The sequence below is a fragment of the Sceloporus occidentalis genome, unplaced genomic scaffold (assembly GCF_023333645.1).
Source record: "Sceloporus occidentalis isolate IW3139 unplaced genomic scaffold, rSceOcc1.0.p SCAF_3, whole genome shotgun sequence".
Taxonomy (NCBI): Eukaryota; Metazoa; Chordata; class Lepidosauria; order Squamata; family Phrynosomatidae; genus Sceloporus; species Sceloporus occidentalis.
In genome coordinates, this window is record NW_028316983.1 from 117,648,813 (window position 1) to 117,674,406 (window position 25,594).

At 40.0% G+C, this 25,594-nt stretch overlaps 1 protein-coding gene across 4 annotated transcripts in view; it reads right to left on the reverse strand.

Moving 5' to 3' along the window:
- The window catches only part of ABL2 (ABL proto-oncogene 2, non-receptor tyrosine kinase), a 65,753-nt gene that overhangs the window by 34,378 nt on the left and 5,781 nt on the right, over nt 1-25,594 (reverse strand). The gene's annotated exons all lie outside the window — the stretch shown is intronic.

Here is a 25,594-nt window from a genome sequence, read left to right on the forward strand (position 1 = left end):
TAATAAAACTTCCAACTACAATGTAATAAAACACATTCAGTGTAAATGTGTGTAACGTTAAGAAAAGCATGCTAGACCAGGTCCAGGCAACCCAATACTCTGAACAAGACACTTGCTGATTATTTACCCTCCTGGCATGGTTGCTCAGCAAACAGCTGTTAAACGAAGCTGCTACTTCTCATCTCCTCAGGACCTGTGCAGCACCATGACAGTGAAGATTTTGAGGAGGAAGAAGGTTATATTAATCTGTTGCAGCAAAAAACCAGGCTTGTGTGCCTCAAATATAAAAACATTTATTGTGACATCAGTTTTTGTGGAAGAAGAAGGGTACCAGCATGAATGCAGGGAAAGGAAAGCACGAGGAAACACAGTGCCATCCTCCATCCCATAGAACAGAGACCAAGCAGTAGCCAGTTTTGTACTGCCTGGCCACACGCACCTCAGCAATAACAAAAAGGTAAAACCCAAACCAGAGGAAACTGTAGCAGCAGTATGTCACTTGCTGTTGCTTGTTTTATAGAATGATGTGGGATAGTCAAGTAAAGCCATGTGCAGTTCAAAGCTATGCAGCATCATGATCAAGAATGTGAGGGAAATATGCAGATCTTCAAGAAGCCTTCTCAATGCATTCATAAGACATATACAGTATTGCAGAGACTGAAAAAGCAGCCATAATAAAGCAGGGAAATAAGTATCCATTGTTACTGGTTTCCTACTATTGTTAGAGCAACTTGATTCATATAATCAAATTGTGTAATTGATTCTGGAGCTGTTGTATCTAAACCTCTATGCATTAACAGGCTAGGAAGTAGCAAGAGGGCATTTGAATTTGATGCAGATCTGTTAAGACTGACAGAAGTATAACCATATCAATATTTCTACTGCTGAGGACTCTGCATCAGCACTTCCTCTTACCCTGCTAAAATTGTTCAAAACTGCTGCGTAACACTAAACATATTTTTGAAAGTTGTCTTTTGCCATATCTTTCTCAAGTGCATATTTCACTTCCATTAACTATGGTGGAGCAAAGTGTTTCTGGATCTTCAGCTATTCTTAGCTTCCACCTCCTAACGGCATGGCCAATTGTTAAGGATAATGGGAGGTGCAGTTAGTCTTTGACTTTCCACCTCTAAATCATGATAAGGTATAACAGATGCCGACTGCGCAACACAGTTCAGTCAGCGGCATGAGGCAGCCATTTGCCTACTACAGTGTATCAGTCCCATAATCAATGAAAAATTCACTTATCCGCTGTGATGCCATGGTCCATAATTTGTTTTAATCATAAAAAGACTGAGCCTCATTCTCTTCCTGAAATGCTTTCTCAAATCCCTGCCAAACACTCAGACTTCACTGTCCATGGAATTACTTTGTACTTCTGCACAAAATCAAAGAGAAACAAGCAGTAAGCCTCCCCAAACATGGGAATCTAGATTTCAAACCAAATACAGTTTATCCCCTTAAGAGCCTGAAAAATTAAGTCCTCAGTTCTGACAAAAAGGACACTGTGTTTTTTACACTGCAGCAGAGTAAGAGTTATACTTTCAAAGTTACCTCTCAAATCAGATAAAGCTGGTTCGGAGGCCTCACCACAAAAGGAACTCAGCTGCTCATCCTTCTCTTTGCCAAAGCTACTTGACGGAAGAACTGTCCCAAGGATCATGCTGCTTCTAAGAGAAAGCCAACTCAACTGCTTAGCACAAATGAGAATGCTGCTCCCTGGGTTATGGCATGCCTTGCATGTGCGATTTCTACCAATGAGAATGGGAGCCAACAAAAAAGGCAAGATTGCTGACGTGGGAGGGGAAGAAAGTGAGCAAAGCATTCTTTACAGCAGCTGGAAACTTTGGGAAGAGGGAAGCTTTTCTGATAGCTTAGAGGCAGAGAACAAAACACAAGTCATAATGTTTCTTGAACTGACAGGATGTACCAATGAAACCTTATTCATCCATAGTCGGAAATTAAAACTGCTTGAAGGAAAGGAAGATTTTGCTCAGCTTAACTGAGCAATACATATTAACAGGCTCATTTTCCATTACACACGTAACTATACCAACATGGTGGTACAACCTCTTCAGCCTTTCACATTCCAAGATGTACAGAATTATCCACAAATTAAGGTCTTCTTTAAACTTTTTTGCAAGGAATTTATTTCTTCAGTGGTATATTTAAGTTTATGCAAAAGGGGATATGGAAATAGTGAGACATCCACTGAGCATCTACAACTCCTTTGGTCTCCCAAGGAAACAGCCTTCTTTCATCTACTTCCCCAAGCTGAACAGAAGAAAAAATCTATACTCATACTGAGCTACAAACAAGGCCAACTTATTTTAAGAGCCTTCCTCCCACACAGAGATGAACTTGGCTGCTATTACATCATTCTGAGCCTGTTGTCACAGTGGTGGTATGAGCAGAATGCTATAAAGGATTGGTCAGGACAGCATCAGCTGTTTGCCCTAGGAGGGCTCACTAACATTTGTCTCCATTACACCTGTCTTTGTGAGTTGCCAGTCTTAAGACTCACTTGCCTATATATTTTGAGTAGAGTTAGAAAGGGAAAACCACACAAGACAATATAATATTAATACCAAAAAAAGAAGGGAATTTTACTTGATTTCTATGTAAAGTCACCTCTTAAAACCAATGACATTATACTCTTTTTTGCTTCAAGGATAATTAAAGTCTCTGTAAATGCTACAATAATATGCATCACTACAGATCTATTTCTAGTAGAAAGCAATCAAAGGACATTCTCTACAGACTTGAAACAAAAGTTGTTTTTGTAGACATTTTAGTGCTACTCTGTAGCTACTTTCCTGCAGTGTGTAGAAATACAAGCCAGCTAGTAACGAACACCTCTTTTCCTTGCCTATGGAACCATACTCTGCAAAGAATTCTTACTCCGCAATGTGAATTGAAGGGCAAGGAAAGACAACTGCCATTTAGGACCTGATCCTTGGATAAGCAAGCTGACCTGACCTTAATCACGGAGACCTAGTTGGATGAGGCTGGGAGTGGGGTTAATCTCGCTCATCTTGGCCCAGCAGGTTTCTATGTGCAGGGGAGACAGATATACCTGGGGGTGACGGAGGTGGGGCTGCAGTGGTCTACTGAGATACCATCTCCTTAGTCAGGTACCCTATCCCACAGTCTGTAGAGTCTGAGTGTGTGTATGTAAAGTTGAGTAGTCAAAGCAGATCAGAGATTCTGTTGGTGTACTGCCTGCCCTGCTGCTCAACAGTCTAGCTGAGAGGGTCCCACAGTTGGTGTCGGAGTCCTTTCACCTTGTAGCTTGGCATCCATGTTGAGAGTGCCCCTTCCAAAGTGCCTCAGGAATTCGTGGCAACCATAGTGGTTGTCTGAGGTGGCCAGAAGTGCATTTGCACAGTTAAAGCATGTGTGTCTCTAATGTACTCCAAATGTGACTGACTTTGATTCACGTTTGGCAATTTCACCTGGCCCCCAAAGAGCTGTAGCCAGTGAGTTAATGAGTGCTGGTTACAGGGAGCACACAACTCCCTTGTTGCAACAGCTCCGCTGGTTGTCAGTCTGTTTCTGGGCACATATCAAAGTGTTGGTCTTGAGCTATTAAGCCCTACATGGCTGAGGCCCAGGGTATTTGAAGAACAGCATCTTCCCATATGAGCCTGCCTAAGCTTTAAGATCTGCGGGAGGGGGGCACTTCTCTCTGCCCCACCTCCTTCACAGGCACAGTTGGTGGAAACACAAGAGAAGGCCTTCTCTGTGGTTATTCCCACACTTTGGAGCTCTCTCTCTAGGGACGTTAGGAAGGCACCTTCTTCATTTTTCTTTCAGAGGCAGGTAAGACTTTTCTTTCCCAGCAAGACTTTGGAAATTGATTTTAACCACAAACGGGGTGGTTATGGTGCTGTACTGTTTTTAATTGGTTTAAAGTAAGATTTAATTTGTTTTAATTGTTATTTAATATTGTTTCAATTTTAATATTAATTTTGTATCTTTTAACTGTACGTGTTATTCTGTTCTCTGCCTTTTTGTAACCTGCCCTGAGTTCCAATCTCAGAGAAAGATAGAATATAAATAAAACGATGGATGGATGGAATTAAAGGAAGTTCTTCACTTTTGTCCAGAGATAGTTTTTTCATCTGAAAACAACAACTTTGATTTTGGATGCACGTCAACCAACCTATCAGCATCATCAACAACCAAAATAGCAATCAAAAGATGGGACCAGAAGGACCAGACAGTTCAGGGATAAGTGACATCCCACAGTTAGAAATGTCTTCACAATTATATTTGATTAAAAAAGGGCAGGACTAGGAGCCCCTTCTTCCCCAGTCACACAGTGGTCATCATTTTATTTCACCACAAACATTTAACAGGTACCTTCTGCTCTTCACCTTCCATTCATGTGCTTCTATCCTGACTCCCATTTTCTCGATCAGCTGCACAACCAAGAACCTTCTACAGGGTACACACAGTAACTGCAGGCATCCCTGAACTGAAAGATCAGTACAAAGAGCTGAAACAGAGTTAGATCTGTCTGATTCCATTTTTGTTACCGTTCTGATAGGTAAATAATCACAACAGTAATTATAAAAACTGATCATATATTTTGGGTCAAATGTCAAAGACAGAGACTCCAAAGAACCAAAGAATACAATGCATGAGGTGTACTCATTTCCAGATATATACTGAATGAACAAGTTTCCTCACAGCTCTCGCACAATAGCGCCATTTAAATCTCACATTAGAAAGTATAATAAATATAGCAACAAATATTGCATGAAGCACTCATCAAGCCTTATTACCTCTCCACTAATAAGAAAGCTAACAGTGGGCCTGAACAGACAGGCCAAAAAGCTGCTTTGGGCCACTTTGTGTTTAAATGTTTAAATGCTTCATGAGTCCTAAGACGCCGGAAGCCATGTCAAAGCCATGCTCCAGTCCTAAGTACTAGAGCACAGCTCCTGGCCTCTTAAAATTTAACAGCATACTTCCAAAGTGACCTGAAGCAGCTTTATTTTGGCCTGTCTGTTCAAGCCCAGTATCTCCCTTTCCCCATCCAGGGTGCAGGTACTAACCATGCAATCAGTTTTCACAGGGATGCTATCATTAATTTGCTTCATCTTAGAGGTCTGTCAGCACGGTCATTTATCAGGCAGTAGCATTCATGTTTGCTCAACAATCATATGGAAAAATAAAACATGCACACAAACCTGTGTGTGGCATTGGTGGTAAAATATTAAGAAAACCTCAAATGACAATTCTATGGAAACTAATGTCTCTCTTGCATGCCAAACCCCTAAATAATAATGTGGTTTTCTCTCCTAGTTGAATCCTACAGCTGTACTCCCTGAACACTTCTCTTAAGTACAAGTATATCTAAGAAATCACAGAGGTAGGTTCCTGCACTACAAAAAAAGAAGAGCAATTCAACATGTTTCAACAACTATTTTATTCCAAATAAACAATATAAACAAGTTAAATGACACAACCAGATCAAACCAGCCTTGCATAAGTAAACAAAAACATTTTGAATCTTCTAGAGGTCACTTGGGGCCCGAACAGACAGGCCAAAATAAAGCTGCTTCGGGTCACTTTGGAGGTATGCTGTTTAAATGACACACACATCTTAGGATGCATGCAGCATTTAAACGGCATACCTCCAAAGTGACCTGAAGCAGCTTTATTTTGGCCTGTCTGTTCGGGCCCTTAGTGACTTTTTCTTTCATCGGTCTCAACTTTTCTTATGATTTCTATTTTGGTGGCCAAACATTTAAATTTATCATTTTTCTTTTCTATTTTTAACATGCTGGGGGTGGCTATTAAGGCAAGCTAATGTGCTTTCCACTTTTCTCTCTGTATTGATGTTCACGCATACTCAGCAAGCTGTTGTTTTATCTTACCTGCTGTAGACTGGTGTACATGCTACAGTAGGATCAGCTATAGTAGAATATTCTCCATTCCCAGCTGAAGGTCTGTGTTTCTCCAGCTTCCCCCCACTATCCTCACCATGCTGATACTGCTAAAAAAATCTAATTAGACAAAGGACAAGGAGGAAAAGGAGGTCTGGGCAGGTGTAAAAAGACTTTGTTAAAAAAGATTAATTAACGGAGTCTTTGTTAACTGAGGTATGTTTGTCTTTCTTATGCTACAGAGAATAAGTCAAAGATTTACAAAGAGACAGGAATGTATGACAGCAACCTGTCAGAAGACAGATTCCTGCAGTAAGTAAAACTTTACAGGAGCACTTTCAACATTCTGGTAATCAGAATAAAAGATTCTCTCATTACTTTTTATTTTTAGTTAAAACTATATTCTATACTTTATTTTAGGTTTCCTCAGAGAGTCTAAATTTAGGTTTCCTCAGAGAGTTCTAAAATTTCTGTGGAGATTTACATTACAAACCAATCTGTCTAAAGTAAAAAAGTTAACCAAGCACAGTACTGTCTGATATAATAAAGAGGGTCTTGTTTCCAAATATGCCAAAGGTATTTTCTGATAAACAGTCTTTAAAGTCATTTACAACTCAGAGGATTGTGTGCATATTTTCTCTCCCATCAGCAGAAAAAGGCACAGTGTTTGCCTTCCCATACTTTGTATCTAAACAGTTGTGACCTTATTAAAGATGGAGTGACCCCCTGGCTCCTAACTACGCATCATGTATCTTGTATGCACATGCTATGGAGACCTTCTATAACTGATATCAGTTAAGGTCTGCAGCATCCCCTGGTGGAAAAAAATGGAGTAAGTACTTTCTGAGGTGTTATCTATTTTACAACCAGGCAACCATTCTTTTCCTAGGCTTTTCATATATGCACAGAGGCATGTGTCCTGCAACATGAAACCTAGTTAGTTAGGTAGGAGGGAGGTTATATAAATAAGCGGGTGGAGTACCTTTCTAAATTATTTCTCAATCAGTTTCACAGTTCTTGTTTTATTTAAAATAAGGGTTAGATGTAGTAAACGCTCCTGTATAAAACCAAAAAATAAGTACATGTGAAGATGAATCCCTGGTTTCTGCCAGGATCCCATTGTCATCTCTACCATGTTCTCACTAGCGGACAGAACTGTTTCAAATTAGGGAGCGCTATTAATATCAGTATGACACAAATTTAAAAGACCAGATGACAACCTGTTTGTCTGCTTTCTTTTAACAAGACACTAGCATTTTTGGAAAACATCATAGACTTGGAACAATTAATAAGAAAGTCAAAGTAGAAAGTGCAAAGGCAGGTTTATTGCTGAACATAAAGAAAATAAAAATGATGACCACAGGGGATCTATATAAATTCAACCTAAATACTGAGGAAATTGAAATAGTTTTCGATAATAATAGAGATTGCTATCAAGAAATAAGTTACAATGGGAAGGGAGGCAATGAAAGAACTACCGTGTTTCCCCAAAAATAAGGCACTGTCCTATATTTATTTTTCCTCAAGAAGGCACACTATGGCTTATTTTCAGGGGATGTCTTATTTTTATTAAGTATGGTATAACAGTCTAGATTTATTCCAATATAGTTAAGTTGTCTCCTTCTGGAACATTGTCATAACTCTCCAAACCTGGAATTCCACCCTGAATTTCTTGCGACTCCATTTCCTTTAGAACCACTGGCCCCAATCTTTCCGCTCCCTTCCTTCTGTTCTGTACGGGGCCTATCACTATGTCTTATTTTCAGGGTATGGCTTATATTGCACAAATGGTTAGAAATCCTGCTACGGCGTAATTTATGGGTATGTCTTATTTTCGGGGAAACAGGGTAATAAGATCCTAAAGTGTAAAGATATACAACAAAACACTAAAATTAAATTGTCCAAATTATTGTATTCCCTACTATCATGTATGGATGTGAAAGCTGCACAGTGAAGGAAGCTGAGAGAAAGAAAATAAACTCATTTGAGATGTGGTGCTGGAGAAGGGTGTTGAGGATACCGTGGATGGCCAAAAGACAGACACATAAGCCTGAATAATCCCTGGAAGCCTAGATAACAAAACTGAGGCCGTTGCATTTGGCCAAATCATGAGAAGGCATGACTCACTAGAAAAGACAATATGTTAGGAAAGATGGAGGGCAGCAGAACAAGAGAAAGATTATTAGATTCAAACAAGGAGGTCACGAGATTGAATCTACAAGACCTAAGTGGAGCAGTGGAGGACAGGTGGGCCTGGAGATGCTTCATCCAGAGGACTGTCATGAGTTAGGGCCGATTTGAGGGCAGTTAACACATACACATACACATACACATACACACACACACACACACCGTATTTCCTCAGCAATGTAATGTCATTTAATACTGCATTCTAAAAACACATGCTATTTCTCATAAAATTTATTTGCAACTGATATGTTCATTTTAAGCCTCTGTCGACCGGAAGAACGTCTGAAATATTACATAGCATGTACTTGGCATGGTGTAAGGTTGTTAGTTTTGTTCTAGTTTTGTTTAGTTTTAGTTTTATTCCATAGATCTAAGTCAAACAAGGCTGCAGATCAGATCCCGATTAATCTTGAATGTTGAGCACTGATTTTCTGTAATGTGCCGACTATCCATTGATGTACATGAGCAAATGTGGAAAGATATCCATGAAGGTCAGAAGCAGAACAATATGATACCCCAGCATCAGATAGTACGCTTCTGAAAGCTAGTTTCTAGAGAAAGCTGTTGGAACAGGAAACAGCTATTGTGCTTTCTGACTGTAGGCTTTTCATAGAAACTCGATGGGTCACTGTGAAAACAAAATGGAAGACTAGATAGAGATTTGGTTTCAATGGACAGGGTACCAGTACTTATCTTCTTTTCTCTAAAGACATGCCTTGCTAGTATTTTTTTTAAAGATAGATTTCTATTTCTGATCTTTATCATTAAGCTTGGAATAGGAAAATATTTACATGTTACTTTTCACTAACTGAGATGATCCTAAGCCCATCTAAACCAGTCTTCTCCTTGTGAACTAAAAGCTACAATACACACAAAAAGGCTTTGCAAAATTGAATCTCTCAGGGTAAATGATGAAAAAATATACATTTGTATTATCAAATTACCATTCAAAATCTGAATTAAATTTATTCCAACGTTAAGAGCCAGAATTTACAAAACACTTAAAAGACCAACCAAGCCTGCTATAACAGTTCTCCCTCCACCATCATTCAAAAAATTAAGTAAGAGCTATTCATGCTGCTGTTGTTTTGCAGCATAAAGATGGTTCAAACATACATGAAAATGTGGTGACATAACCACACTGAAAGTTTAAAACTGAAACTGGCATTAAACCCAAAAGCAACTACAGTGGGCCCTTGGCATCCCCTGGCATTTTGTTCCAGCATCTCCCGTGGATACAAAAATCCATGGAAAGTCCTATCAGATACAATGGATAATAAAATGATTTTTCTGATATAAAACAGCAAAATCAAGGTTTACATTTTGGAATTTATATATTTTTCAAAATATTTTCAAGCGGTGGATGCTTGAATCCATAGATAAAAATCTGTGCATATGGAGGGTCAACCATATATCCTTATCTGTCCTAGCAAAGACTCATAAAACTATGTGCTACCAACAGTTCACAGGCTCTTCTCAAACAGCAATATAAAAGAAAGTTAATAAAGTTTGTTCAAGTCAATTTTATTGTGGCCCATAAATATCTGAAATTTTCAAGGTATATGGAAAGTATAATTTTTAACATTTTGTTTAAATGGAGAAAAAAAATCCAATATTCCCACAAAATCTATTTGAAGACCTGAGAATACATTTATAGTTATCCTTGTTTTCATTTTTAATATTCAGTTATGATATCTTGGCTACTTTGGGATCCTAGCTACTAATGTGCAAAGGTAAAGATAAGAATCCATTCTTTTCTCCCTACTCAGATATTTTCCTATATGATGAAAATGTGGAGAAACTTGGGAAAGAGATATGTAAAGGAGAGCAGGTAAGGGCATGCATAAAGTTAATATGACATGATGATTTGGCTTATGACTGTCAAATGGAAACTTATCACACGATCTTGCAATATGAATCAACAAGAGAACTAAGATGGGCTGTTTCATTGCTCCACCAATGTAACAGCAGAAACCACATGAGCACAGTGTTGCAGACAAAATCTACTTAGGATCAAGTTGTTCAGCAGGAAGGTGATTTGAGGTGAATTCAGGAGAAGGTATCTGTTTAAGGTGCATATCCTGAAAGAAAAGGCCAAGCATAATGTTAACTGGCCAAAATCCAACTGAGATGGCATTAAAGTCCCACTCTTATTCTTAGAAAGGAAACTGTGGGTTATGCATTTCCTACATCTCTGGAATCAAAGAAACCAGAATCAAAACCAGGCCTGAATTAAGCTTCAGTTTAGTTGCTTTAAAAGCTATTATCATAATTTATAATTAGGAATACTGTCTTTCAAGATACATATTTGTGTGGTAGATCAAACCACAGCTAATATCACAAATCTTTGTGTTGTGGTTTGTTACTAACCACTGGCCAAAAGAAACCGCAAGTATATTGTGATGCAGTAAGCTGCCCAATTATTCAACAGAATTTATCTTCAGAAACCATAATGACACTAGATTTTTGTTTTAAATCGAGCTATTTCACAACCACTAGGTCAGATAAAAACACTTCTAATCAATACAGATGTACAGACTGGAAGTCTGTAACAACCCTTTGCTGATCTCTGAAATGCTCTCAACCTGGATCCTCACATGAGGCAGTGCATACACAAGTTCTCCCAGTTTCAGATCCCATTTTGCATGACAGTGCAACTGTATCAAATAATACTAAATATAATCTCATTAAAAACAATATCACAAATTGGTCGATATTTATCAAGGCACAGGCAGGGCAAGTGAAGATAAGTAGGGTGGATTTGATTTAAATCATGATTTATATCACTACTCAGAAAGACTCAATTTAATCGTGAGCTACCCCCTCCCCAAAAGAGCACTCTTCCTCACTATAAGCTTAATACATTTCAAATAATCATTACCTTTCTAACAACAATTTAAATAGTTTAATTTAACCAAGGCCTGTTACAGACTGCCAAAATAAAGCTGCTTCGGGTCTCTTTGGAGGTATGCTGTTTAAATGATGCATGCACCCTAAGAATCCAGAAGCTGCACCAAAGCTGCACTCCAGTGCTTAGTAATGGAGTGTGGCTTTGGCGCGACCTCCGGACTCTTAGGACCCATGCATCATTTAAATAGCATACCTCCAAAGAGACCTGAAGCAGCTTTATTTTGGCAGTCTGTAACAGGCCCAAGACAATTACTTTATAGCTTATGTATTCTACATCCATGCCTATTCTTTGAATGTTTTGAAGCTTAGCTCTTAAGAGGTTGATTCCGTGTACATAGATTTGCAAAAGAAGAATAAGACTGTGATCTCTGCAGACACAAATACCTTTTGGACCATAATATATATCATAAATTGAATTCTAAGATATAGCCATGCTAGTTTGTAGAATCAGTATGTAGAGAGATTGAGACAAACTGAAAGAAATAAGTTGGCAACATGAGCTTTCATAGACTTAAGTCTATGAAAGCTCATGCTGCCAACTTCCTTCTTTCAGTTCTACAAGATAATTCTACATATCTCTAGATAAGATTTTCCTTAGAAAGCATTTAATTTTTTAAAATCCGACTTAAATTTTAAAAATTACTTTAAAAAATCATTTACAGTATATCCACCCTATGCTCTCCAGTGCAACCCTACAACATGTAACTTATCTAAATCAAATGTCAAAAGCCATCAGCTGTTTCACAGAAATTCAGAAGATAAATGGGAGAACTAGGTACACACAAAATTTATGGAACTGAACAACTGTTTTCATGACTCCAGTGTAGCCAAAAGCAATCATTAAATAAAATATAACTTAACAATATATACTCTTGGAGCAACAATAAAGACAAATTACAACTCCTTAAAAAGTGGGAGCAAACTCCTGGAATGAGAAGGTATTCAAACTGGAACTCCAATTTTGAATCTTCTCATGAATTTAGCCTCTACCCCCCCCCCCCCCAAGAAAAGCTTGGACCCTGATAATGAATAAGCCTGAGGTATTATGGCACATAACAACTAAAACAATGAAAACGGAGATAAAGAAATGATGAAGCAGAGGATCCAGTGTTAAGGGAAATACTGTCACTGTTTAAAAACAAATTACAGGGAGCATGGAAAGACACTAAAACCTGCTTAACATATGCCGACAAAGCTATATATAAGGCTGTCTACAGTGGAAGAAGTAGCAGGGGAAGAAAAAAAAGCTGCATGATCAATATGCACATTCATGGGTTCCCAGAACATAAAGAGGACAGAGATACAGCACAATTCTTAGTAACATGGATGAATGAGAGCTGCCCAAACTTGAAATTGTAGCTGAACTTTTTGAAGGAGCATACAGGAGGTTAAGTATTAAACTGCTAAATTGTCAGAGGCATCATAGTCAGTTTTACTGATGTGATGCAGAAATTAGAGTGAGATTTGCTGTCTAGCAAACTGGTCCAAATTTGCAAAGCAATGTGAGCAAGGAGCAGGGGGGGGGGAAAACCTCAAGGTTTATTTCTGCAGCAAAATAGGTACTGGTGCATACTTTGAGGAAAAAGTCACACTTCCAGGAAAGATGGCAGATTGAAACTTTCCCTTTTTACAGGGCTCCAAGCAACAGCAACTTTTAACCCATTAAAAGTAAGGTCCTCTGAGCAATTTTAAGTTTCTGGATCAAGGGTAGATCAAAGAGATTTCCCACAGAGCCCCATTACCCAGTAGCTGCCATAGAAACAGCAAAAAGCGGTTAGCAAAACTGATGGGTGGGGGTAGGATTCATCATAATGCCAGACTGCCATCTGAAAAGCCTGAAGGGCTGGCAGCACCTTATTGACACTGGATCAAAAATCTTTGCTCCACTGAGAAACAATATGTCACTGAATATTTGATACTGGGAGACCACACCACAAGTGGTATAAGTTCTTTCATACACATTAATGTTCCTTGTAGAAGTCTGTGACCGAATGTGTTGAGAAACAGCATACTTTTGATTGATGTATCAGGACTCTGAAGTCTGCTACATCACGAAGGACTCTGCTTGAAATGCACTACAAAAACTCAACCCTTAATAACAGGCATCTACTACAGAACTATACAGTTGACCCTCCATATCCACTGATTCTTTATCCTTGGATTCAACCATCCACGGCTTGAAAATATTCAACACATACACATATATTCCAAAAAGCAAGTCTTGATTTTGCCATTTTATAAAAAGGACACCATTTTACTATGCCATTGTATTTAATGGACTTCCAGCATCCACAGATTTAGGTATGCAGAGGAGATCCTGGAACCAAACCACAGATGATGCCAAGGGGTCACTATAGTGGCAATTGGTAAGCTAATGTCGCTGTTGTTGTTGTGTGCCTTCAAGTCATTTCTGACAATTCACAGGGTTTTGTGGATTTCCCTGGATGAACAGAGAATTGAACCCTAATCTCCAATGTGAAGTCGAAGGCTTTCATGACCGGCATCCATAGTTTTTTGTGGGGTTTTCAGACTGTGAGGCCGTGTTCTAGAAATGTTTTTTCCTGACGTTTTGTCAGCAACTGTGGCTGGCATCTTCAGAGAATCCCGGCATGGAAGAGAATGGGGTATATATACTGTTGGTTATGGGGAAGTGATTTCCATGTTAATCTGTGTATAGTTCTGTTGTTGCATAGCAAGGTCTCAGGGTGTCTATTTAAATAATGATCCACTGTCTGCTTGGAAACCCCCCTGATCCTGGGTGGTTTTCATTTGCATGAACTGGGTCTTGATTTTGGTGTTTTTCAGGACTGATAGCCAAACTTTGTTTACTTTAAGGGTTTCTTCTTTCCTGTTGAAGTTGTCTAGGTGTTTGTGGATTTCAATGGTTTCCCTGTGCATTCTGACTTGATAGCTGTTGGCACAGTCCAGAATTTCAGTGTTTTCAAACAACCTTTTATGCTTAGGATGATTTTTCCGGCTGACTCAGTCTGCAGTGTTTCTCATGTTCCTTGATTCAGGTTTGAACACTGTGTTCGGTGGTCCCTATGTAGACTTGTCCGCAGCTGCATGGTATGCGGTACACTCCTGCGGCCATGAGAGAGTGTCTCCTGTCCTTCGCGGCATCTGCTGGATTTTCTTGGTAGGTTTGGAGACCATTTGGAGGTTGTGTTTCCTCACCACTTTGCCTAGTCTGTCTGTGACTCCTTTGATATATGATAAAAATACCTTCTCTTTGGGGAGGTTGGTTGTCTTCACTCCTCTGGGTTTTTCTGGGTCTGGAAGCCCTTCTGATGTCTGAGCTGGAGTAATTATTAACCTGTAGAGCCCAGTCTAGGTGCTTCAATTCATCTTCTAGGAAGTGGGGTTCACACATCCTTTTTGCCCTGTCTATCAGTGTTTTTAATGAGCGTCTATTTTGTCCTGGGTGATGGAGTTCTTGTGTAGGTATATGTCTGTGCGTGTAGGTTTGCTGTATATTGTGTGGCCCAACTGTTGGCTTAGTTTGCAAATGACCAGGACATCTAAGAATGGAAATTTTCCTTCCTTTTCTTTTTCCATCATGAATTGGATGTTTGGGTGGATGTTGTTCAGATGGTTCAAAAGCATCGTCAGATTTTCTTCTCCGTGGCTCCAAATGGTGAAAGTGTCATCCACGTATCGGAACCATGTTGTGCTTTTTTGGTGGTGTTTCCAGGGCTTGCTTTTCAAAGTGTTCCATGTAAAAGTTTGCAATCATGGAGCTCAGAGGGCTTCCCATGGCTACCCCATCTCTCTGCTCATAGAATCCATTGTCCCACTGGAAGTAGCTTGTGGTGAGGCAATGTAATATGCACTTACTAAAAGTGCTTGTATTTCAGCTATAAATAATTAAATGGAGGAAGAGGTGTTTTACCACTGTCTTTCTCACAGACGCTGCTTTTGGAAGCCTTAATGATAATCTTGTCACTAAATTCATCTTGTTTGACCTATATGTTGCAAACACTGTGAAAATCTCCTCCCAAAGCAAGGTAAAGAAAGTTCCTTTCTTGCTGTATCAGACTCTTTGTCTAAGTATCAAACTGACAATCCAGGAAGGAAATCTGGAAGCATATATAACATTACTGCAAGCAGCTTCTGTAGGACCAACTACATTAGAGGCTTCCTTTACAGCAAATCCCATGTTTATAACTAAGTAGAATCACAGAATCATAAACTTGGAAGAGACTACAAGGACCATCCAGTCCAACCCCTTGCCATGCAGGAACTCTCAATCAAAGCATACCTGACTGATGGCTACCCAGCCTCTGTTTAAAGACTTTCAAGGAGGGAAATTCCACCACGGTCCAAGGGAGTGTGTTTCACTGTCAAACAGCCCTTACTGTCAGGAAGTTCCTCCTAATGTTGAGGTGGAATCTCTTTTCCTGGAGCTTGCATCCATTGTTCAGGGTCCTATTCTCTGGAGCAGCAGAAAACAAGCTTGCTCCCTCCTCAATATGACATCCCTTCAAGTATTTAAACAGGGCTATCATATCACCTCTTCACCGTCTCTTCTCCAGGCTAAACATCCCCAGCTCTCTAAAGCGTTCCTCATAGGGCATGGTTTCAAGACTCTTCACCATTTTAATTGCCCTGCTTAATACACAAGTATAAAGATAGTCACAGAAAATGTGTACAGATTGAGTCTCCCTTATCTGGAATTCCAAAATTCAAAATATTTCAAAAACCAAAACCTTTTTCACGGGTGGCTCAGATAGCGACACCTGTGTTTTCTGACGGTTCAATGTATACAAACTTTGTTTTATGCACAAAACTATTTAAAATATTGTATAAAATTATCTATGCGTATAAGGTGTATATTAAACATAAATGAATTCTGTGTTTAGACATGGGTCCCATCTCCAAAATATCTCACTACATACATAAATGGAAATACAGGTACTGTATAGTAAAATCCAAAAATACCCAAATACCCTTCTGGTCCCAAGCATTTCAAATAAGGGAGACTCAGCCTGTATTCATTTCTTATGTTTCTAAAGAGGTAGGGCCTAGTAGTATTACAACCACAAATTATATTTTGTACATTCTGTACATAGTGCTTTTAAAAAGGGAAAGCACAATAAATTATGTGATGATTTACATTTCCCCTTTTGATGTTTAAAATAAAACTGTGAGGTTGTAGATAAATGTTATATTTTGATTATACAGCCACAGGTGCCCCACTTGAATGCTTACACACACAAACTCTATCATCACATTTTACACAGCAGTACACCAGGGAGCTCAGGTTGCAATTTAGCCTAGTAAACTAGTATAGATTGTAACAGCCTAAATACACCAAAGATACCTTCATTGGGTCAACCACAAAAGGCACAAAACAAATCACAAAACAGCCTAAATCCACAAAACAATGATACCTTCATTGGGCCAACCACAAAAGGCACAAAATAAATCACAAAACAAAGAAGAAAATGAACATGTTAGAATCACAGGCCTATATTTTGACAAGATTTTGTTTTTGTTGTTGTTTTTAACATGATCTGGAAAGACATACCCCTGTAGGCAAAGAACACACCTCTCTTTGACTCTCTTTGTGGACTTCAGCAGACAAAAAGTAATAAAAGATGGCATATAAAGCTCAAACTCCATTTGCAATACCTGGGTAGGAAAAGAGTGGCAGTGGCCTGGGGAGAGGCATTGCTGGTGCTTTCACCTTCCATGGAATGGGTTCAAGGAGCCATGTTCTGACCCCCAAAGTTTTACCCTCAACTTTTACATGGATCATATCAAAATCCCTAAGTTTAGCTCCCAAACCTGCCCTCAACTTATACATGAGGCTGACTTATACATGAGTATACAGAGTAGCTTGTTTCAATTTTACCAAATTGGCTATCTGGAATTAGTTAAATTAAAATTTGGTAGCAAGCAGCTGCTGCCTCAAAATCTTTTAAAGGCCACCTCTACAACACATCTTTTATTATGCATGTTGTAGATTAAAGATTAAACACTATTATTACAAAATAAATGTGGGATCAGCTTTAGCTTACTATTTCTGTTGCTAATGGAGTTTAAATTTTAACACCATAGTCAGTTTAGCTTCAAAAGTTTGCATGATGTATTTTATACATTTTCGGCCCCATAAAGGTATCACTGTTTTGTGGGTTTTGGATGTTATTTTAATTTACCACATGGCCAACACAGCTCTCCCTGGGTATATTTTCTAATACAGACTGTGTACACTCAAGAGTGAGGATGACCTGCATGTGTAGGAAATATCAGAATGCAACACCGATTGCCAATATGAAACATTCAGAGTGGCTAGGCCTGATCTGGTATCTAATACAGGCAATCTGGCCTTTTACCTTTGCTCAACAGTAGACACTGAATGGAACACACACCCTTCAAGAATACATCCAAAACTAGCCCCCTTTTAAACCTAGCAAGCCTCATCATCCAGGCTCTTTCCCTTCTAGGCTGACATGGGAGGAAGAACCCTAGTGCTTGTGTGGAGCCAATACAAAAGGTTTTTCAGTTACAGAAAATTCATCACAGGTCTGCACAGCGAATTGAATGCTTCTGCTTTAAAACATGTACACTGAACAGAAGTACTCATGAACTGACAATGTGTGCCCTGTGAGAACACTCCTGCTCTAACAAAAAAGACAAAGCACTTAAAAGAAAGTTCTGTTTTTGAGGGGGGAGAAGGTGTATAAATTAACCACGTATTCTTTGGTGCTGGCGATCAAGGCACTGGAAACAAGAGAAGCTGTGAAAGCAATAACAGAATAAGAGACGTGGACCAAACAATAAGGACATAGAGGGCATATGCTTTGGCATATGATTTTTCTGGTTCTTCAAATGCATCCAACATTTGGCTTCCTGCCCAGTATAATTAGAATTCTTTAAGTGCAAGAACAAAGCATAGGCGGGATACAGACTGCCCAAAAATGGCGGTCTGCCGCCTCCTCCTTTTCTGCCAGCAGGAAAAGAACCTGCAAAAAGCGGGTTCTTTTTTCATCGCACTTGCAACACCCCAGTGCACAAATGGCACACTCATGACGTCACAAGTGCACCACGACGTGTGGAGACTAAGCGTCCATTGTGTCAAAATGGCAGTGCCCGTGTGTACAGGGTGCCGCCATTTTGACGGCCTGTCACATGCTAGGGGTGAGGCCAATATGGGCAGTGCGCCCTCGGCCAACCCCTAGCACGTGACGGGGGCGCCACAAAGGCCTGTCTGAAGAGGGCCATAGATTCCATTCATTGCAATAGGTTTTCTCCCATTTCATTAAGTTCTCCTTTCTAAGGCATGAATTACAACCACAGAATCATAGAAGTGAAAGAGACCACAAGGGCCATCCAGTCCAACCCCTTAATTAGGTCTAGCTAAAATGTTACCAGGCTCTCAATGCTATTTCTGGATATCTCTGAAGTGATGTTGCAAATATGTTCCTACAGCCATAACATGATTCTGATGTATTTCATGTGGAATTAGTTTTCATTTTCTCAACTAAACAAATATTACAGACTTGCAGAAAACACTGCCACTGAACCATGCCATATTACTAACTGGTTGGCATTTAGGAGCACTTACATAAATCCTGCTAAACACAGGTGAAAGACAGAGAGAAAACAACTGGTCTGTTGTTTGACACTATCTGGCAGCCTTTCCCAACTTGATGAACTCTATAGATGTTTTGAATTACAATTACCATTATCCCTATTGCCAACTGTAGGAACTGTCAATTTACCTTAGGCTACTATAGGCTTCTGTAATTTCAATAGTGAGAGTCGCAGCCTTAAATATTATTGGGTAATATTTAAGGGCAAAACTGAGAAAAACTCAGTTGGACAGAGGGCTTATATATCTAGATGCAAATGTTCATTGTTATGTCAAATCAACAGGTCTCTAGAGCAATACTATAATTCCTACATTGATAAACTAGAATTCACAAAACAGTGGGACACTTTCCAACAGTGTATTGCACTGGCAGAATAGCAGCAGCTAGGAGAATTGGAAGGGATAACCCCCCTCTCTACTACAGCCACCTGTATGTTGCTAAAATCAGTTCTGGAAGGCAGGGAAACCACTAACACCAATTTTTAGGCAAAGTGGAAGAATGAAGGGGAGGTGGGAGGAGGAGAAGTTCTTTTGCCCCCACCTGAGGAACTGTGGAGTTGGTGGAAACTTTGTTAATCCCAATAAAGGTATTATAATACTTTGTTCACTCCTGTTTCCTGTAACATGCAAACAAAATTCTCTGTATTTTCTTTCACATCCCTGAGTTGTATAGCTCAACAAAGATCAACTCAAAGTTACCAACAAAATTCTCCGGCTGAAGTTAACAAACTGTTCCCTTATAGCACGTGAGAATCAATCAAGAATCAAACCGTGAAACTAATAACCAACTACTGAGCTGGAATGTGTGCATGGAATCTCAAACAGGGAGAAAGCTTAAGCAGTCCACATTCTTGCTTGTGCAGTACTGCTGGAGTTCGATGGCAGAGCCAAGCAAAAGGGGTACAGGATGTGAATGCATCAAAAAAGAGGAGACACTGAAACTCACGTGAAACCCCTCTTGTAGGAAAAGCCAAATGTCCTGGAAGTTTACATCTTTTCTATGTCCTGCACACAACCCAGCAAGATCAGAAGGGTTGCAGTTCATATACTTAATTCCTCTCAGACCCATCACCGTAGAACCAGACAATACTGTTTGGACCTATTTCAAAGACAGAGACAGAGTGTTCCCATTTATTGTATACTCAATAAGGAGTTGTAACCAATCATTGTACACTTCACTGTGGTTCAGAGTGATACATGCGTATAGGCACATTTTCTACATTAAAAAACCCTGGATATACATTTAGAAGCATGAGGAATGTAGCAGCATGTAATGATCTAGGTGATAAGAAAATGTTTCACATTGTCATGGAACTATGGGCCCAAACAAGCAGGCCGAAATAAAGCTGCTTCGGGTCACTTTAGTGGTATGCTGTTTAAATGCTGCATATGTCCTAAGAGGCCGGAAGCCACACTAAAGCCACACTCCAGTCCTAAAGACTGGAGTGTGGCTTGGGCACAGCTTCTGGCCTCTTAAGATCATGTGTCATTTAAAATAGCATACCTCCAAAATGACCCAAAGCCGCTTTATTTTGGGACTGTCTGTTCAGGCCTTAAGTTGCTCATGTTTACTATATGTATTTCTGTATAAGCAAAAAATAAAATAAATTGTGCTTTTAAAAAAGCCCCCAAATATCTGGATTGACTTATAGATGGGTCAACACAGCAGCTTGCTCTCCTGTGACGCTGCTTCTGGACTTCTGTAATGCCTGCTTGGAAAAAGGTGGCAGCGGCAGCTTCTTGGGGCTCCACTGCCACAGCAGTGGGTGCTTCTTTCAGGCTTTCTCACCACAGACAAAGCTCCGGGAGTCCAAGACTTTAATTCATACAAGAACAGCCTGAAAGAAACAGTGGCTGCTCTCTCTCTGGTGGCTCTTTTGGGTCCTCTTGGTCCAACAAGACCTTATAATTAAAGGAAGTCTTTTCCCAGGTTTATTGAAGATATTATCATGTTCACACAATGTCTTCCCAACATCATTACCCTACATTAAATGGTAACAAAGACACTTTTAATTCATGTTGGTCTATAGGCATGTATTGAGGTGAAGAAGATAATTATTTCATTTATGAATAGCAGCCTGGGGGAGGAGGATACTTATCAATTTGAATAATAAGAAAGGCCAAGAGCAATTACAAAGTAGTCACTGACTAAAGAACTATTTTATAGCATTTAAATTAAATTGACCACACCATTTTACTGGCACCACCTTTGCTTCAAGCCCAGACAGCAAGGTGCAAAGAGTAAGCAGTTGCAGGAAACCTGCTTACCAAGTTTATCAGCCAGAAATGAGTCACTTCTAACTACATTAACTGCAAGTTGCCCTGAGACTGAAAAGCTAAAAGGAAGCATTCCACTGTCCCATTCATCAGAAAGGAGAAGACAGGCATGTATGTATTCTATCACAATCTGTTGTAAACTACTTTGAAGATAAATTAAAATGGAAAGGTGGGAGATAACTCTGCTAAACAAATAAATACTCCTGCTGCCCACATGTCACACATGTAATACATAGAAACAAGAACTGAAGGTCAGGATTATACTCTGAGAAAGCCTGATGCAACTATATAGCAATACATGCATTAAGTAGTAATGCTTTTAAATGATACCAAGCCTGAGGCCATCAAGATGAGTTGTGGAAATACAAGTCTCTTCATCAAATAAATAAATGATTAAATAAATAAATGCCTTAGCCCAGTGATGGTGAACCTTTTACAGACCGAGTGCCCAAACTGCAACCCAGACCCCACTTATTTATTGCAAAGTGCCACATTCCTCTGGCTTTCTAGTAAGAAACTCGGGCAAACTCTGTGCTAGGGCGACAGCATGTGTGCCCACAGAGAGGGCTCTGAGTGCCACCTCTGGCACGTGTGCCATAGGTTTGCCATCACTGCCTTAGCCTAAACATATTTTCAGGAAGACATATTGGGGTTTACCTGGGTGTAGGTAGTAGTAAGATCTGCTGAATATGGTAACTTGGACTGCAAAGTTAATGACACCCCACGTCACTGGACTTTTAACTAAGCAACCGTGTACTCAAGATATACACGATGCTACAGCAGGAAATTTCCAAATCATAGAGAGTTCTGTGAGGGTTCAACTCCCTCAGTCTCCTAATCAGGAATGTGAGAGGGGAGTGGAGGAAAATACTTATGTTACATACAATCAGAAAAAAAGTGATGGTGAGGGGTACATGGACTTTCTTCACACCAAAAGAGATACTGTACAAAGGCCTTTGTAAACACAGAGAAACTGGACATGAGCACTGGAAGGAGGAGTAGGGAAAGAAGTGAACCCTGGATGGCCAAGACCTTCTGGCTCCACTACAAAAACCCATAGGATCCATCTACCTTCACCCCCTTCTATCTGGCTGAACTTTTTCCTCAATCCCATCTATAGCACATAAATTCAAAATCCCTGGCTTGAAATCAGAAATAAACTCTGAAGCGCCTATACAGTGAGCCACTGGAGAACAAAGTTATGCATATGTAGCTGCAATTTGTTGTTAGCCGCCCTTAGGTCGATCTTGACACATGGCAACCCTGTGGATGAAATATCTCCAAGACTCCTTCTCCTCCACTGTTCTGCTTAGTTCCTGAAAATTCATACCTGTGACCTCTGTAATATAATCCATCCATCTAATATGTGGCCTCCCTCTCTTTCTACTTTCCTCCACCTTCCCTAGGATTATTGTTTTTTTGAATCATGCTTTCTCATAATGTGTCCGAAGTACGACAGCCTCAGTTTCGTCATCTTTGCCCCTATTTATCAAGTACTTCCATTTGGCTGCTTGGCCCGAATTTGTATTATTTTCCATGGCAGGTCTTGAATTCCTTACCCAAGAGAGTATGTACAGTCAACAGAATTCCTGTCAAGAGAACTACACTGATGTCTAAGAAGGTTTCAAATAAATTTGGGATTGTCAGGATAAGGAAGGATTTTTTTTCCATATGTGGTAGACCTGTAAGAAGGTGAAAGCTACTGGCCTAAGGTTTATATGTTAATTTAAAAAATTATAAAGACAGATTTTGCAATGTCACTAGAAATGTCTTTGTTTAGTATTACCGTCAAAGAACTGGACAAGAAATATGGATTACTTCTTCGTTGTATGATAAGTGCTGTAAGAATACTGTTTGCACAAACCTGGAAATGGGCTGAAGTGCAAACAATGGAAGAATGGGTTATTAAGGTTGCAGACTTTGCTCAAGTCGCTAAACCGATTTGAACTTTAAAAGATATACCAAAGGGTGAAACAGACGGCCACGAAGGGACAGCGTGGCGCCTCCTCTGAGAGAGCCGGATTGGGCAGCGGCAACTGCACACCGTGCCCCCAATCCATCCAGCTTCCATCCCAAATAGGAGTAGGAAAAATCAGCTGCAGCAGCAGCTTTTCGGCATTTCTGTTGCACAGTACATGTAAACACCGCACCACTGAAACACTGTGAAGCCAGCACATATGCAGTCAACCGTGTGGCTTTCTGGCAGTGTGGGGGCAGCATCAGGACATGCAGCATCTAAACGCTGACTCAGGCACCGCCCCCAAGCAAAGCGGCAGTCTGCTTCACCCCCAACTGAATTTTTCCCCCTGAGGGGCTGGAAACTGTTTATGGATTTTGTGAGCAAGATGAAATATAATGATGTTATAATTTGTGGTTGTGATTACTAGGAATTACACTCAGTTGAATTTAGTAAGATATGTAATGGTATAGTAATAATATATTTTTACTTATTTGATTTTCTTTCTCTCAAACATTATAGCTTGAGTGGAGGGGTCAGAATTCTTTTGTGGTTCAGTTAGTTTGTGTTTAGTTAGGTAGTGTTCACTGTAATAGATTAGTGTTTTAGTAATATGGTATAGTATTATTTTAATTGAGTTTAGTTTGGTTTTGTTTCAGTTGTAGGTTTATATATGTATTATATATGTATGGGTTTTTTTTGTTATATTGATTATTTTGTAATGTATTTGTATGTATTAAAATTAATGAAGCATAAAAAAAGGAAGAGTGCCACTCTTGTGCTGCAATGTATGGGTTTCTCCTTTGCTTTGTGTATTAGGCATTAATAGATATGAACTTCTGCCTGATGGGATGCTTTCAGGCTAATAAAAAGGGTTCACTATTACTTGTGCCTCTTGGGCTGTATTGCTATCTTTATTATGTTTATTTCTATCCTGCCTTTCAGTCTGGGACTCAAGGTGACTTACAAAGGTTAGAACAGGTACAGATAAAAACATTACACTGTACAAAAGTTTATAATATAATTTAAAATATCAATGAAATTAAAAACAATTAAAAACAAACCATTAGAAAAATGCTGAGCACAACAATATATAAAAGGTGTTTTCCCCTTGAAAAAATGGTCTTTGCTTGCCTTCAGAAGAAGAGCAATGATGGTGCCAGTTGAGCTATCCAGGTAGGGAGCTCCAGAGGCTGAGGGCAGCCACCAAGAAGGCTTTCTCCCATGTTCACATGAGATGTGCCAGTGAGGGTAATGAGAAGGGACTCCTCTGAAGATTTCAAAGCATGAGCAAGCTCTTATGAAGAGATACAGTCTTTCAGATAATCTGTTTAGAGCAATACAAGGAAGTCTCCTAGCAACATGTCCTCATGGTTATAAATTAACCAGTTCCCCAATTTTTCAAGTGCTGCATTTCCCCCTCCCCTCCTAGTCTGAGCAAGTATTTATTGTATAACAAGTCGCCTTAACTTCAAATTGTGTTCCAAATAAATCTGAAGCCTTGATAAACTTAAAAAGGGTTTCTCAGTGGGGAACTACAGTAAACACTGTGCAGCTTCCTTAAAGATTCATCCATCCATCCAATTCTGTCTGTTTGGTGTGATCTACTCTCATTTGATTCAGGAACAGGGAATCATGGCAAATCTGAAAAGATCTGGACTACTCTATATAAAAATGCCTCATATTCCCTGTAAGAGGCCCCAGAATTCTGTGCAGTACTCAACAGTTTCATAGCATTGAAATCCACATGGAATGGGGGTCACTTTTTTTCATATGGATGAAAAAGGATGAAAACCACAGATCTAAAATAGGAAACCTTGGCACGTTACAGACCGCCCAAAATGGGAGGTCTGCCGCCGCCGCCGCCATTTGCAGCACAGAGGAGCCCCAGTGTACAAACCGCGCAGCTCCTCTGCGCTGCAAAAAGAAGCCCCAAAATGGCGCTTCTCTTTGCGGTGCGCTTATGACGCCGCGAGGCGCCAATGGCGCACTCACGGTGTCATTTGTGTTGTGCGATGTGCAGACGCAATGCGTCTGCTACGTCAAGATGGCGGCCCCCATGTGGATGGGCGCCACCATTTTGTACAGACTCAGTCCGTACGAGGATTGAGGGGCGTCCGGACGTAACACCCCTTCTCAACCCTACTACACCCCTTCCTAACCCTAATACGCCCCTTCGGCGCGTCTGTAATGCGCCCCAGTGTACCTGCCTGGAGCAGCACCTTTACACTGGCAATAAGTACACAGAGCTTTCCTTGAGCTATGTACTTACTGTCCACCTACAATATCTAAAGGGGGAGATCCAAATAGACAGGCCAAAATAAAGCTGCTTTGGGTCACCTTGGAGGCATGCATGCATCCTAAGAGGCCAGAGGCTGTGCCAAAGCTTCACTCCAGTCCTTAGGGCTGGAGCATGGCTTTGATGCAGCTTTCGGACCGTGTGTGCCATTTAAACAGCATACCTCCAAAGTGACCCGAAGCAGCTTTATTTTGGCCTGTCTGTTCGGGCCCATATGTTAAAGGTCCTCCAAGGCATTTCAAATGATCAGACTCGAGATAGGAAATTATCCTGTCAGGTCCAGATAAAATACTCTTTGGTCAACTGCAAACTCATGAAAGGGACCAATTTAAAAACTGATGATGGCTGCCTACTTGGGTTCCCCCCAAGAGCCTTCAACCAGCAATAATAAGGAGAAACTACATACCATCATAGAAACTGTATAATGTTAGAACTGTAACTGTAAAAAATTAAGCCTGTCAGGAGAT